This window comes from Mustela erminea, chromosome 6 (genome assembly GCF_009829155.1).
Source record: "Mustela erminea isolate mMusErm1 chromosome 6, mMusErm1.Pri, whole genome shotgun sequence".
NCBI lineage: Eukaryota > Metazoa > Chordata > Mammalia > Carnivora > Mustelidae > Mustela > Mustela erminea.
Genome location: NC_045619.1, coordinates 71,993,247 through 72,008,610, shown reverse-complemented (window position 1 = coordinate 72,008,610; position 15,364 = coordinate 71,993,247).

The window sequence follows — 15,364 nt, the reverse complement described above, 5'->3', positions numbered from 1 at the left end:
CCCACACTTAATCTTCTTTGATCCCATGTTGCCCCTTGTCTTCTCCTCAATAAATTAGAAATTTCATAGATTCACTCTCCCACAATGTCTTGTGCATCTTACTCTTTCTATACTTTTCCTACTCTAGTCCTAGTTCAGACCCTCATTACCTGTTTCCTAGGCTACTATAATTACTTTCAATATGATCTGCACGCCCCTCCTTTCTCTGGGCCATCCAACAAATTGTTAACAACATGGTTTTCATAAAGTAGAACCACAATCATTTCGTTTGTTTAAAAAGCTTGAAGACTTCCTCTTTTCTTCAAAATTAAATTTCTACTCCCCAACCCAGCACTCAAAGCTTTCTATAATATAACTCTAATCTGCTGTCTGAATTCATCCTTCTTATCATTTATTTCTCCCATAAGACTCCATCTTACCCCTTTTTGCTGTTCTCTAGGAAGCCCCTTCACTTACCACTTTGCTCATACCCACCAGAATAAGCTTTAAAATATATAAAAGTCAGATTGTGAAAATCCTTGTGTAAGCCCTTTCACTGGCTCCCCATTGCATCTAGAGTAAGAGACAGATTTATTAGGCTTCTAGAGTAGGCCTTTTGTAGGTGGCCTTTGTTCTATCCTCTGAACAAGACCTGTCTTGGGCTTTTGTACTTCTCATTGACTTTCCCTTGGCAACTTCTTGTCTAGGCCTCAATAGAAAGAGAGTCTTTCCTACATCATCCCACCTAAAGAATTGCCCTAGACCCATCCAATCAATTACATTACCCTGTTTATTTCTTTCATCATTTTTGTTTGTTTTTAAAGATTTATTTATTTATTTTTAGACAGAGAGAAAGAGAACATTAGTGTGAGTAGGGGGAGGAGAAGAGGGGGAGAGAGAAACAGACTCCCAGCTGAGTGTGGAGCCTGGTGTGGTGCTTGATCCCAGGACCCTGAGATCATGACCTGAGCCGAAACTAAGAGTTGGAAGCTTAACTGACTGATTCCCCTCCTTTAGCCTTAAAGCCTCCTTAATGCTTCTGCCTTCAGCTCAGGTCGTGATCCCAGGTCCTGGGATCAAGCCCCATGTTGGGCTCTCTGCTCAGCAGTGATCCTGCTTCCCTTCCTCTCTCTCTGCCTGCCTCTCTGCCTACTTGTGATCTCTGTCTGTCAAATAAATAAATAAAATCTTTAAAGAAAGAAAAAGCCACATACACTTTTTGTATCCAGTTGAAGTTATCTTGTGGTTTAAAAAATACGTATACTATTATAATATTTATATTATGAATTATACTATAACATATGTATGTATTTTACTTTTTTGTTGTTTGTCCTCCTTTACAAAATTATAAACTCTATGAGGTCAGGGATTTTGTCTATCTTGGTCACGGCTGTGTTCCCACCATATTTATACAATGTCGTTCCTTGTTTAACAAATATATGTTAAACGAATTAATGAATCAGTCTCATTTATTCTGAATTGATTATACTCCTTGCAATCTCTACCTTTTGAAATCATGCCCATTATTCAGGACCTGCCTTGAAGTCTTCCTCTCCTTTGATCTTGGTATCTAAATGTTATTCATACCCTCAGATTTTTAGTCTTTTTTTGCACAACTTTTATGGCCTTTGCCAGGTTCAGGTTGTTATTTTTTTTTCTCAAGATTTTATTTATTTATTTGACAGACAGAGATCACAAGTAGGCAGAGAGGCAGGAGGGGGGTGGGGAAAGCAGGCTCCTCGCTGAGCAGAGAGACCTGATCCCAGAACCCCGGGATCATGACCGGAGCCGAAGGCAGAGGCCTTAACCCACTGAATCATCCAGGCGCCCCTGGTTGTTATTTTAAATCCATCATCTGATCTTTAGATTAAAATTTTCCATAGCAATGACATTTTGTTATATTCCCCTTTACATTTAATTACTGTGTCAAAACAGTTACATTTACATATATAATTGATATATTGAATTAAAAAGCAAGAAATACCACAAGAGACAATGGTAAGATTTCAGAACTGATTTCATAGTCCTGTTGGTTTTATTTCTTATTTATTTACTTATTTTTTTTTAACTTTTTAAGTAATCTCTACATCAGTGTGGGGCTCAAATTGACAGCCTCGAGATCGAGAGTCACATGCTTTCTGACTGAGCTAGCCAGGTGCTCCCATAGTTCTGTTGGCCTTAGGTCGTAAGTGATATGTCTGTCTCTGGAGCTAATTATTGGCATAGGAATTCATAATGTCCAATGGTACCAACTAATAGTGGTAAAAGGCAGATAATGTAAATCTCATTATTTTAGGGAGAAAAAAAAATCACTGATAAAGAGTTTTCCTTTTTGTTTTGGAGTAAAATAAGTCGTTCCATATATATGGGCAACCAGTTTGTATAAAGGAACCATAGTGTGAACTTGACTTGAAATTTTTAAAAAGACTCTATTTATATATTTATTATTAATTAATTAATTAATTAATTTTAAAAATCTGTTTCAAGAGCACATGAGGGGGATAAGAGGAGGGGCAGAGGGAAAGAAGAAAATCTCAGACAGATGTCCCTCTGAGTGCTAACCTGAACACAGGGTTTGAGCTCAAGACCCTGAGATCATGACCTGAGTGGAAATCAAGAGTCAGATGCCTAACTGATTTTGCCACCCAGGCACCCCTGACTTGAATTTAAAAAGTAGAAAGGGTAAATAAGGTCTATCAAAAATTAATAAATGCCAAACTATTTTCAAGTATAACTTGTTAGAATCCCCTTAATGTCTCTTTCCAAAGGCATCTCTCTTATATTGATAAAACTCATTTTACTTCTGCCATTTTCTACTCTCTGTTTTATGTATTTGTTTATTTTTTGTAATCTTGACTTTAAGTGGATTCATGGATGAGTCTTTTGTTTTATTTTGCTTTGCTTTGTTTTTTTAAGTAAAATTATTGGTTTAATTAACAGAAAGCTCAGAGTTAAAACTTTTTTTTTAAAATTATTATTATTATTTATTTTTTTTTTTTTAAAGATTTTATTTATTTATTTGAGAGAGAAACAGTGAGAGAGAGCATGAGCGAGGAGAAGGTCAGAGAGCGAAGCAGACTCCCCATGGAGCTGGGAGTCCGATGCGGGACTCGATCCCGGGACTCTGGGATCATGACCTGAGCCGAAGGCAGTCGTCCAACCAACTGAGCCACCCAGGCGTCCCTAAAATTATTTTTATTAACATATAATGTTTTATTTGCCCCAAGGATACAGGTTTCACTGATGAGTCTTAACCACTTATAGTCTCTTGAACTGACCTGCTATACCCTGTTTAATATTCTAATCTCCTAGTTGCTACCTTGTAGTGTTCTCAAATATATATAAACTTTTATGCCAGTTTTTATTTTTATTTTTTAAGATTTATTTATTTATTTGAGAGAGAGAGGGAACACGGGTGTTCACGGGGAGGGGCAGAGGGAGCAGGAGCAGACTCTCCTCTGAGCAGGGAGCCAGACTCGGGCTCATCCCAGGACTCTGAGATCCTGACCTGCGCCAAAATCAAGAACTTAACTAACTGAGCCACCCAGGGGCCCATGCCAGTTTTTATTTCTAATTGCTACTGTGGATAAGCATTACCCTGGTTGTGGTGTTACTAATTTTGGAGCACGCTGATGACATGAAGAGATTATAGTTGGTTTTGTTCTGGGTGTGATAATTGTAAAGCTTCCATATCTTTTCAGATATGTAGTAAAATATTTATAGATAAAAATATATGATGCCAGGAGTCCTTCAAACAATGAGAGAAGGAGACAAGGAAGCATAGGAAGATAAAAGAGGAAAAAAGATTAGTCATGAGTTGGTCATTATTAAGGAGGCTGATGAATAGGGGAATTCGTTATATTAATGTCTCAACTTCTGCGTATGTTTGAAATTTTCTCTAATAAAAGGTTAAAAAGAGAAAAGAGTCACATTTTCCCCCAGTGAAATACAATTGAATTTAGTGGTGATTTGCAAAAGGAAATCAGGGACAGAATAGTTTTATTTTGGATAAGTACACAGCAGATCTTTTATTCAAATGCCAGAAATTTTATTTAAATTTGATAAATTCCGTGTGTTAACTGAACACTTGTTCCTTGTTATATTTATGATGTTTGCCATTCCAGCATTCCAGATTAAGCTCTCTATATGTGTTTCTCTGTACAGTGCTTCTACTGTGACGCACATTTCCATGGCGACTGCAGTGCCCTGGACAACGTAGTTCTTGTCTCGAAATCATCTCACTCTGTCTCCAAGATGCAGGGTAATACTATTCAACAGCAAAGAACAAAGATACGCCAGAAATCCTTTCTGCCTAATGTAGTTCCACCCAAAATGGAAATGCAGTTAAGTTGAATTATGTTCCTGGGTGATTGTTTATAAAGATTTAATGTCTACGTCAGGTTTCGGCCCTTTAGAGAATGCCAACATGGTGATGTGTCAAAAAGTGTATCAACATACAGAATCTTTAAACATAAACTGTGATCAAATGTTAGGGGACTTTAAAGGGCACCGAATAAGCCTCTTAATCCTTGAATCAAAAAGGTCCACTGCTTGCTCTCTGTATCCCTTGTGGTGGCCCAAGTTATCCGCAGCTCAAAGCCCCAGGGCCCTCACTAGAAACCTCAGGTAGCAGATCCCTGACTGGGGATCCCAAACTTACACTCCCAATTATCGCCCATCCACATCTGGCCCAGCCCGTCCGCAGATCACTGTCTGCTCCTGCTTCTGTTCTCACCTCTGACTGGCTCTGAACTTGGGCTATTTCCTGATCTTTGGGGCGGAACTTCTCATCTAGCTACTCTCTACCCTCTCTTGGGTGACTCTAGCTCACAAGGCTCATCTCTTGATCGGTTTTCCGGGCAACTCCGTTTCATCTCCTTTACATTTTCCAGAGAGCCCTCAGGGTTTCTTTCCCACTGATAAAAAGATATCTTATTTATGGGGCTCTAGTAAATTAGGTCTGATTTCAATTTTTTTGCTTTTTTTTCATGTCCAAGACAAGCAAACCAGCTAAAGGCCAAGCTTATCACTTGGAGCTAAAATCCTACCCCGACTCACTCAGTTTTTAATGATTTTCTGAGCCTAAGCCCCTTCATCTCTGTATGTGCCTATTACCTCTGAGACAAAGAAGGAGGTTGATATGAACAGAGAGTTTTGATAGCCTCTCTTTACTTCCTTCTCTGCCTTTAAACACTCAGGCCTAAGCCATGTATGTTTGTGAAATTAGACACACAACTTGGGGAGGAAGAGGGACTTTAGATGCTGATGGCCTAGTACCTGTTTCTAATGTCTTTGGTGGAAAACGGGGCACACCCTTCATGGGCTTCTGGGTAGTCACAGTGGTCATTTTAGAAGCCTTGGGGATGAACTAGAATAAATCCTCTGCTCTTCCCTTTTCCTGGTTTCTTATTGTTGTTTTGCTAGAGATTATTTCTCTCTTCTGTCCTTTGGTTAACATACCTGTGGAGCACTACCGTGTTCTTCCTGCTGCTGCCAAAACAATAGTAATTACAATGATATGCTTAAGATTTACTGAGAGTGTAAACTGTGCTGAACACAAATTCTTTCTAAATCCTCAACATAACCCTATATGAAATACATTATATAAAATAAATAATTGCTATATTGTAATTATATATAGTTGTATCTATGCTATAGATACAACTACACATATATGTATATACTATGTATGTACTATGAGGTATATACTATACATAGTATATAGATATACTATGTATGTTATATAACATATAATACACATGCATTATAGTTTATGTTATGTCATATGTATTCTATATGTTAAGTATGTTATAAATAACAATACTTTATATATATTCTATGTATTATATATGTAATATATGTATAGTATGTATTGTGAATATAATAATTCAGCAGTAATATAACTAAACATAATCTGTTAGACTTTAGGCACCTTGCGATCACTTGGTTATCATTTGTATTCCCCCAATTTAATGCAGTGTCTGGCACAGAGTAGTAGATAGATAAATAACAGTTAAATGAATGATTGCATTCAGGATCCAGCATGAGCTATAAATCTAATAGATTGTAATGCTAATGGAAATAAGTGTTTTTTTTTAAATTTAAAATAATTTAAAATGTTTTACTCTATTTATTTGACAAAGAGAGGGAACACGAGCAGGCAGAGCAGCAGCAAGCAGAAGCAGAGGGAGAATCAGGCTTTCTGATGAGCAGGGGAGCTCGATGCAGGGCTCGATCCCAGGACCCTGGGATCATGACCTGACATAAAGGCAGATGCTTAACTGACTGAGCCACCTAGGTGGCCCACTGTTTTTTGTTTTGTTTTGTTTTATTTTGTTTTTAAGATTTATTTATGTATTTGAGAGAGTGTGAGAGGTAGTGCAAGCAAGGGGAAGGGCAGAGAGAAAGAATCTCAGAAAGACTCCCCTCCTGCAGAGCCAGACGTGGGACTTGACACCACAACCCTGAGATCACAACCAGAGCCAAAATCAAGAGTTGGACCCTCAACTGGTTAAAGGGCATTGTGCCCCAGATAAGGGCTTTTTTTTTTTTTTTTTTAAAGATTTTTATTTTATTTCTTTCTTTGTCAGAGAGTGAGAGGGAGAACACAAGAAGGAGAAGTGGCAGGCAGAGGCAGAGAGAGAAGCAGGCTCCACGCTGAGCAAGGAGCCTGATGCCAGGCTCCATCCTGGGACCTGAGCGGAAGCCAGCAGCCTAATGGACCCAGGCGTCCCAAGTGCTTTTTGAGTAACATTAGTTGTATTGGATCTTTTGATAGTCAATCAATCTAGAAAAATTCAGTGCATTTACCACATAACTAGAAAAGTAGAATTCTATCCAGGTTGGTTAATTTTAAGAGATTCTTTTTTTTTTTTTTTTTTAAACTGCTCATTCTCTTTCTCTTTAATATATTTTGTGTGCTTAAATTTTTAAAAATCTTATTGAATGGAACTATGGATATAAAAATGTGTATGTTATGATGCACAACTCAGCGAATGATTTCCCAAGATAAATACACCGAAGTAATTAGCACACAGCTCAAGAAACAAAACAGAACCCCAGAAGCCAGGCATTACCCTTTGCCCTCCCAAGGTAAATGCTATCCTGACTTGTAAACACCACAGAGTCCTGGCGGCGGCTTTTAACTCTTGTGATTTGTTCAATAGCGTGTTTATGAGATATCTATCAGCGTGAATAGTAAATTATTTATTCTCATTGTGCTATAGAATTTTATCATATGGCTATACTATAATTTATATATCTGTCTTATTATAGATGAACATTTGGGTTGTTTCCACTTTGGGGCTATAATGGTACTAGGAACATCGCTACACAAGCCTTTTGAGTATATGCCCAAACTGGAACTGCTGAATCATAAAGTCTGTCATACTCAGTTTTAGAAGAACCTATCAAACAGTCCTTTAAGGTGGTAATGACAAAATATTCTTCCACTAGTAGCTTATTAAACTTCTTCATCTTCTTCAACATTTGTTTTTTGTTTTAATATTTATTTACTAGTTTTTATACAATAAAGGATATGATAAAGGGTACAGATGAGCAGCTAGATGAAGGGATACTTAGGGTGGGGACTTTAGGGTCCTGCACACGGGAGCTTCTGTCCCTGTGGAGCAGGGTACACATCTCTCCCAGCAGGTCTAGGAAACTCTCATAGCCCTGAGCCCCATAATATTAGAAATTTTTTTTGGAATGTTGCATATCACTCATTTAAAAAATATTTCTTCCAGTTCTATTGAGAAATAATTGACATAGATTACTGTATACATTTAAGGCATAGAGCATGATGGCTTGATTCACGTATATTGTGAAATGATTACAATAGGTTTAGCTGAACATCATCTTTTCATATAGGTATAATGAAAAGAAAAAGGGAAAGAGAATAAAGAAGAAAAATTTCTCCTTGTGATAAGAACTCTTGGGATTTACTCTTTTAATAACTTTCTTATATATCATGCAACGGTATTAACTATAGTCATTATGTTATGCATGACATCCCCAATATTTCTCTTATAACTGGCAGTTTGTACCTTGGACCTCTCCTTTCACCCCTGTCTGCCTCTGGTAACCACAAGTCTGGCCTCTTTTTCTATGAATTCGTTGTTTTTGGTTTCGGTTTTGGGTTTTTTTTTTTTAAGATTCATATATAAATAGATCATACAGTTTCAGTCTTTCTCTGCCTGACTTACTCACTTAGCATAATGCCTTCAGGGTCCATCTATGTTATTGCAAATGGTAGCATTTCCTTGTTTCTTATAGCTGAATACTATGAAATATACATATACCACGACACGAATTCTTTATTCACTCATCCATCAATGGACACTTAGGCTGTCTCCATTCTTGGCTGTTGTAAATAATGCTCTATGAACATGGTGTTGCAGACCTCTTTTTGAATTAGTATTTTCATCATCTGTGGATATATTTCCAGAAGTGGAACTGCTGGATCACATGGTCACTCTATTTTTAATTTTTTGAGGATCTTTCTAATGTCTTCCATATGGCTGTACCAATTTACACTCCTACAAACAGTCAGCACTTGTTATCTTTTGTCTTTTTGATGAAGACCATTCTAACAGGTGTGAGGTGATATCTCATTGTGATTTTAATTTGCACCTCTCTAATGACTAGTGATGTTGAGCATCTTTTTATGTACTTACTGATTTTTTTGTGTATCTTCTTCGGAGAAATGTCTCTTCAGGTCTTTTGTCCATTTTTAAAATTGGATTATTTGTTTATTTTCTATTCAGTTTTATGAGTTCTGCATATATTTTGGGTATAACCCCTTATCAGATATATGATTTGCATATATTTTTCCCCATTTTGTAGGTTGTCTTTTCACTTCATTAATACTTTCTCTTGCTGTGCAAAAGCTTTTTAGTTTGATGTAGTCCAACTTGTTTATTTTTATTTTGTTGCTTATACTTTAGGTGTCATATGCAAAAAAATCATTACAAAAACCCGTGTTAAGGAGCTTTGTTCCTATGTTTTCTTCTATGGGTTTCACGGTTTCAGGCCCTACATTCAAGTCTTTAATCCATTTTGTGTTAATTTCTGTGAGTTATATAAAATATGGGTCCAGTTTCTTACTTTCACATGTGACCATCCAGTCATCCCAGAATCATTTATTGAAGAGACAGTCTTTTCTTCATTGAATATTTTTGGGTCCTTGTCCAATATTAGTTGACTTGTTCATTATTGGGTTTGTTTCTGGGTTTTTGATTCTGTCTCATTAGTCTATTTTTCTGGTTTTTTAGGCCAGTACAATATTGTTTTGATGACTCTAACTTTATAATATAGCTTACTATACAAATCAGGAAGTATGATACTTCCTGCTTTGTTCTTTTTTTCAGGATTTATTTGACTATTCAGGATCTTTTGTGGTTTCATATTAATTCTACGACATTTTTTCTACTTCTGTAAAAACTGCCATTGGAATCTTGATAGGGAATGCATTGAATCTATATGTGACTTTCAGTAGTATTGACATTTGAACAGTTTTAATCCTTCTAATCCACTAACACAGGATTACCGTCATTTGTGTCTTTTTGATTTTTTCATCAATATCTTGTAGTTTTCAGCACAGAGAATATTTACTTCCTTCACTAAGTTTATTCCTAAATATTTTATTGTTCTGATGTTAATGTAAATTGATTCAAGTTCTTTATTTCTTTTTCAGAAATGTTGTTAGTGTGTAGAAATGGCACTAATATTTGTATGTTACTTTTGTATCCTGCAACTTTATTGAATTCATGGCTACATCTAACAGGTGTGGTTTTTTTTTTTTTTTTGGTTGAGATTTACGATTTTTCATATGTAAAGATTTTCCTTGTATATGAAAAGATTTTAAGATGTTTTGCATATAAAATCACTTCCCCTCCTATTAGTGACAATTTTACTTCTTCCTTTCCAATTCTAATACATTTTATTTCTCTTTCTTCCCTGATTGTCCTAGCTAGGACTTCCAGTACTATGTTGAGTAGAAACTGCAAGAGCAGGCAGCCTCATCTTGTCCCTGGTCTTAGAAGAAAAGCTTTCATTCTTTCACTATTGAGTATGATGTTAGCTTTGGGCTTGTCATGTACGTTGTGTTGACATATGATCCTTCTATGCCTAATTTTTTGAGCTTTTATCATGAATGGATGTTGAATTTTTTCAAATACTCCTCTGTTTATTGAGATGGTCATATGATTCTTTTCTTTCATTCAATTAGTTTAATGTATTATATTGATTGATTTGTATATGTTGAACCATTTTTACATCCCAGGGAGAAATCCTATTCAATCATGGTGAATGATCTTTATAATGTGTTGCTGAATTCAGTTTGCTTGTATTTTTAAAATATTTTTTATTTATTCAGTTGAGAGAGAGAGAGCGTGGGCACAAGCAGGGGGGAGGGTCAGAAAGAGAGGAGGAAGCAGACTCCCATGGGGCTCAACCCCATGACCCTGGGATCATGAACTGAGCCAAAGGCAAATGCTTAACAGACTGAGCCACCAGGTGCCCCGTGTGCTTGTATTTTATTGATAACTTTTGCATCTACATTCATCAGGGATATTGGCCTGTAGTTTTCTTATCTAGTAGGGTCCTTTTCTGCTTTTAGTATCAGGATTATGCTGGCCTTGAAAAAATAAATTCAAGAGTGTTTCCTCCTTTTTGATTCTTTGGAAGACTTTGAGGAAGAGTGGTGTTAATTTTTCTTAGTATTTGCTAAAATTCACCAGTGAAGCCATTTGGACCTGGGATTTTCTTTGTTGGGAGATTTTTTTATTACTGATTTGATCTTTTTACTAGTAAATTGTATTCAGATTTTTAATTTCTTCCTGATTGTGTCTTGGTAAGTTGTGTATTTCTAAGACTTTTTCCATTACTTTCAGATTGTCCAACAGTTGGCATGTAGTTGTTCATAGTGACCTCTCCTAATCCTTTGAATTTCTGTGGTATCAGTTGTAATGTCTTCTTTTTCGTTTATAATTTTGTTAATTTGGGTCCTTTCTCTTTTTTTCCTTTGTTAGTCCAGCCAAGTGCTTCTCAATTTTGTTCATCTTTTCAAAGAAACAATTCTTAGTTTGGTTAATCTTTTCTATTGCTTTTCTGTTTTCTATTTTTATTTATTTCTCCTCTAATCTTTATTATTTTTTTTCTTACTTTGGGTTCAGTTTGTTCTTCCTTCTCTACTTCCTTAAGGGGTAGTGTTAGTTTTTTTTTTTATTTGGGACTTTCTTGCTTCCTAATGTAAGTGTTTATTGCTATGAATTTCCCTCTTACAACTGCTTTTGCTATCCCATAATTTCTTGTATGTGTTTCCATTTTCATTTCTCTCAAGAAACTTTGGTTGTTTAGGAAAGTGTTGTTTAATTTCCATGTACATGTGAATTTTCCAGTGCTCCTCTTATTATTTCTGTTTTCATGTCATTGTGATCAGAAAAGAGAGTTGGTATGATTTCAGTCTTCTTAAATTTGCTAAGACTTGTTTTGTGGCCTAATTATATAGCCTATCCTAGAAAATGTTTAATGTACGCTTTAGAAGAATATGTATTCTGCTGTGGTTGGATTGAATGTTCTGTATATGTCTTGGGTCTGTGATGTTCAAATATGCTCTTTTCTTATTAGTTCTTTTCCTGGATGTTGTATCCATTGTCAAGAGTGGTATTAAATTTTCCAACTATTGGGGTACCTGGGTAGTTCAGTCAGTCGAGTGTCTGACTCTTGATTTCAGCTCAAGTCATGATCTCAGGGTCATGGGATTAAGTACCACATAGGGCTCTGTGCTGAGCATGGAGCCTGCTGGGGATTTTCTCTTGTCTTTTCCCTCTGCCCCTCCCCTACCATCTCTCTCTCTCTCTCTCTCTCAAATAAATCTTTAAAAAGAGTTTTCAACTATTATTGTATTACTATTTATTTCTCCTTTTAGTTGTTATTGTTTTATAAATTTTGTTTTTATGTTATATTATATATCATAAACTTATATAACCAATGTTGGGCACAAAAATATTTAAAATTATTATATCTTCTTGATGTTTTTACCCCTTTGTCATTATATAATGACCATTTTTGTCTCCAACACTTGATTTTATCTGTTTCAGGTTAACAATTCTGATGGTATAAAATGGTATTGGATTGTGATTATCATTTGCATTTTTTGGTTACTAGTGAAATTGAGCATCTTTTGATATATATGTTGGCATTTCGTATTATCTTCTTTGTGATAGGCTTTTTCATGTTGTTTTACTGCTTGTATTTTTCTTATTGATTTGTAAGAGTTCTATATATAGATATGAGATTTTGGTAGCATATGAGGACGGCAGGTATCTTCTGCCATTTTGTGAGTTGCAAGGCCATTTGATATAATTTAGCATTGCATTATTTAGGGTAAAGGCTAAGCTTGATTGAGGAAATAAAACATACAAACAAACAAATTTTAAAAAACTAAAAAGGAAAAAACCCCACTAAACTAAAATATATTTTTCCTTTTTTCTCATGTAACTAACTGTCTAAAGGTAGATAGTCCCATCTAGTGTGACTCTATTACACAAAGTCATTTTGTGTCACAAGTTTTTTCCATCTTTTTGTTCCTTGGGTTTTGTCATCATTAGCCTGGTAAAAGCTGATCTCTACCACATATGTGTCTGGCCTATGGGAAAGAAACAGAAGGTGGAGAAATATAAGCTCAGGATTTTAAATATCAAGAATGGCAAGAGGTCAATTTGACTTCTGTCCATGGGCTGTTGACCCCAGATGAAGCTCATGGCCACAACTAACTGCAACAGAGTCCGGGGAAGGTAGTATCACTAGCTGAACCACTCAGTTGCTGTGAAAGAGAGAAAGTCTAGATTTGGGGGAAGGTAGTTATCAAGCTGCTGTTACTATTTATTTTAGGCAAGCAGTTTGGGAACAGACAGACTTTGATTCTAATGAGGAGAGGTGAATATGATATCAAAACATTATATAATACCAGTTATTATGAAATAATGAGTACACAGAGACACACAGGATGGAAAGGAAGAAGTAAGTTAGGTGGAAGATTTGAAAAGGCTTTGTAAAAGCTATCGTTTTCTTAGATAGAGAAAGCACAAATTTCAACCTCAGAGACTTGCAGACTTGTGTGAGAGACTGAATGAACCATTCAAGGAACTTGAAGCAGTCGAAGGTGTTGAGGAGGGAGGCAGGATTGAGAAGGGAAGCCGGGAGATGAGGCTAGAAACGTGTTAGAATCAGACCACGAGAGCCTTGACTATCATGCTTAAAGAATGTGAGCTTTTTTTTTCAATAGGCAATGATAAATGATTGAAGTCTTTTTTCACCAAAAAGTAGATAATTTTTAACTTCATTTTTACAGATAACTATTTTATCCTCCACTTTTTCAGTATTTATTCAATACAAACCCAAGTAATCCAATAGTAAGTAGAGACCCAGCCTTAATGTTTTTGTTTTCTCAAGTGATTAAAATAAACACTGTGCAAAGTAACAGTTTCACTGACACTACCCCAGAGAGTATTAGAGTCGGGAGAAGGGTGTCATGCAGTAGTGCCAAGAAAATCTTCATGAGAACTAGGACAACAATCAAAAGAGTACTAATGACGATGTGAATGATCTGGCATGAAACTGGGCTCTGATGCGATATTTTGATCTGAAGCTAACGGCTGATTAAGATTTTCATGAACTTAAACTTGAATCTGTCCAGCAAGTTATCAAGGGGTATAATTAGAGTCACTTCCTTCCTAGGTCTGTGGGGAAATTCCCATCACCATTGATGAGAATTGTGCATAAAGATCATGGGAAGAGCATGGCCCTTGGGTTTCCTCTTAAACAGCCTGTAGGATTTGTTATGGTTATTTTAATGCACTGGTCCTTAGAGACACTAATTTCAGTTCTGCCTCTACCTTCGACATGCTGAAAATGACAAAAGTTGGGAGTGGGAACCCTAAGAGATATAGATATCTTTTCAACCTTTCTTCTTCATCTATAGTTAATTTATTTTCAAAGAGAATACTTCTTGCTCCTTACATGCCAAGTTATTAAACAACAACAACAAAAATGATTCCTATCAATGGAGGGGAAGGAACATTCCCCCATGCTGACTACGTGGCTAACTTCTCTGGGAGTTAGACATTGGGAACTGAGGTCATTTCTTTAAGTCACTGCTGGTTCTGAGACACGTGTGTGCCAAAACACTTGGCCAGGGGATTTAGAAATGTCTGTGGTCTGGGAAACAGGATTTTTACTCAGAAAGTCTTGAGCCAAGTGACAAATGATGAGGAATTATAAAAGAAAAATGTGACTTGGGGCTAAGGTAATGCAGGAAAAAGTCACTTCTAAGTATGAACAGTGTTCTATTTTCTCATCTCACTCTCAGCAAAGCTATCTGAGTAACAGATCTGGATCTTCCATGGTCTTCCTTTGCCTGCTCAGTAACTAGGAGTAGGACTTGATTTTGATTTTGAGATGGAAGTTTCTTTTCTGTAATTCTGATACATAAGCCAGTGTTTCCTTCCTCATACTTTCCATCTCAGATTTCTTAAGAGCATAATCAGCACCTACCCTACCTATAAATCTGGTCCTTCTTAAAGAAAAAAGAAAAGAAAAGAAAATAGAAAGAAACACACCTAGCTATTTTTGCCAGGTGGTAATTATCAGACATTCACTATGTGTTACTGGATGAATATATAAATGATAGACTTGTAAAACCAGAAATATCTTCTGTATGTAAAATGTTTCCCTTTTACACATTATAGTATTTTACACATTACACTATTTGATAACAAGCAAGTGGCAGGTATCAAAGAATCAGGAGAAGTAGCTGGGAGTTGGCAGATAGATGTAAGGTCTCTGCTGCAGATGTGAGAGATCAGATTTACATTTCAAAGATCTTTCGTCTCTGTCCTAGAGAACAAATGTAATGCACTGAATTAGTCACTTATTAAGAATGCAATTAACTTCAAGGCAGTCCTCCATTTCAAGCTTTTGTTCTGGGCAAATGAATTAAAGTCTTTTAAGCCCTTTATAGGTGTTAACTCACTTACTCCTTGTAACAACTTAACGAGGTAAGTACTATAATCATTCTGATCTTATGCATGGGGAAAATGAAGCAAAAGAAATTAATTAATTTGTCAAGACCTCACAGACACTAGGTGTTGGAGTTTAAACCTAGATAGTCCGGCTGCAGAGTCTTTTCCTTAATCATAATACTATATTGTCTCATGCGATGGCACTCTAGTCACTCAATAATGATGGGGAGGCCCAGGAGACTTTATGGGGAAAATGGTCCAGGTAGAAGCAAACCCATGATATGAAGGTATGTATGGTTCCTTTTCACAGAGCAGCAAAGTCCCTGTGGTATAGAGTGGAAATGGTGGGAGGCAGGAGCAGT